Source organism: Etheostoma spectabile, chromosome 22 (assembly GCF_008692095.1).
Source record: "Etheostoma spectabile isolate EspeVRDwgs_2016 chromosome 22, UIUC_Espe_1.0, whole genome shotgun sequence".
Classification (NCBI taxonomy): domain Eukaryota; kingdom Metazoa; phylum Chordata; class Actinopteri; order Perciformes; family Percidae; genus Etheostoma; species Etheostoma spectabile.
This window is the reverse complement of record NC_045754.1, coordinates 6,466,243-6,467,471: the sequence shown is the minus strand read 5'-3', so window position 1 is coordinate 6,467,471 and position 1,229 is coordinate 6,466,243. Positions and strand designations below refer to the sequence as shown.

General features: G+C 44.2%; 1 protein-coding gene across 6 annotated transcripts in view; it reads left to right on the top strand.

Moving 5' to 3' along the window:
- dpp6a (dipeptidyl-peptidase 6a) overlaps positions 1-1,229 on the top strand; it is a 238,896-nt gene that overhangs the window by 171,344 nt on the left and 66,323 nt on the right. The gene's annotated exons all lie outside the window — the stretch shown is intronic.

The window sequence follows — 1,229 nt, the reverse complement described above, 5'->3', positions numbered from 1 at the left end:
TCTCTCTCTCTCTCTCTCTCTCTCTAACACGCACACATGCACACGCATACACACACACACGCACAGTTTTGCTCTCCTTTGCTTTCTTTGACAACCTGTGCCTGCTCTAACTGATAGCTCCATATTGCAAAGAGGTTGCTCTGTTCTCTACATCAATACAACTAGGTCAGATGTTCACAATAATTGGCATCGGGGTGTTTCTCAGACTGAAGGATGTCAGGGTGACTGACAGAGTGACAGCCAACTTAACCTGTGGGAGGATTGCATGTTGCGTTAATTTGGTGTGGCTGAATGCAAGCAGTCACCGAGATTGTTGCATGAAGCCAACACTAAGTTAGATCACTCTCATGGCTACTTTAGTGGCATTCAACATTGTGTTGAACATACGGTATATGCAGTCCTTAATGTTTTTATTTTGAACAATTTGTCATTCATTTTTCAGAACAGGTTACTTTGTGAATTCAGTACATTAGGAGCACAATGGCTCTCATGTGCTGCATAGTGAAAATGATCTGTTATTATAGGGAAAACAAGTTCAAGTTCCACTTTATTTATCCTTATGAAAGGAAATTTAGTATGCAGCAGGATACCTAAAAAACACATTCACAGAAAAAAATCAACACATCAATGGATGTGTGTCCTGTGTTGTGTTTACAATGTTGTTGGCATCTGGTGGTGTTTTTCATTAAAGTTCCCATGACATGGTGCTCTTTGGATGCTTTTTATAGACCTTAGTGGTCCCCTAATACCATATCTGAAGTCACTTTCCCAAAATTCAGCCTTGGTGCAGAATTACAGCCAAAAGAGCCAGTCTCAGATTGAGCTTTCCTTAGTATGTGCCATTTCTGAGTCTTTAGCTTTTGAGGAGGGGGGCTTGACCAACTGCCACTTTGCTCGGTTGAAAGCCATGATGTCACTCTCTCATGGGGGGGCCATTTTCTCTGGGCGGGCAAAGTAGAGAAAGGGGAGGTAATCTTGCCCCTTATGACCTCATAAGGGGCAACTCCAGAGGAGGTTTGTTGTGTGAGCTAGCTGAAATGGACAATGGGGCCGAACCAACTATTCTGTGACAAGAGTTGAGGACAGACACGTGCACATGCCACAGAGTGATGAGAAACTTGGATAACAGTGAAAACACACCGCGTGTAGCCCACAAAGCATAGATGCGTGCCTGATTGTGCGCTTGGCCATTCATACTAGACGTGTGCGTGCGTGCGTGCGTGCGTGCG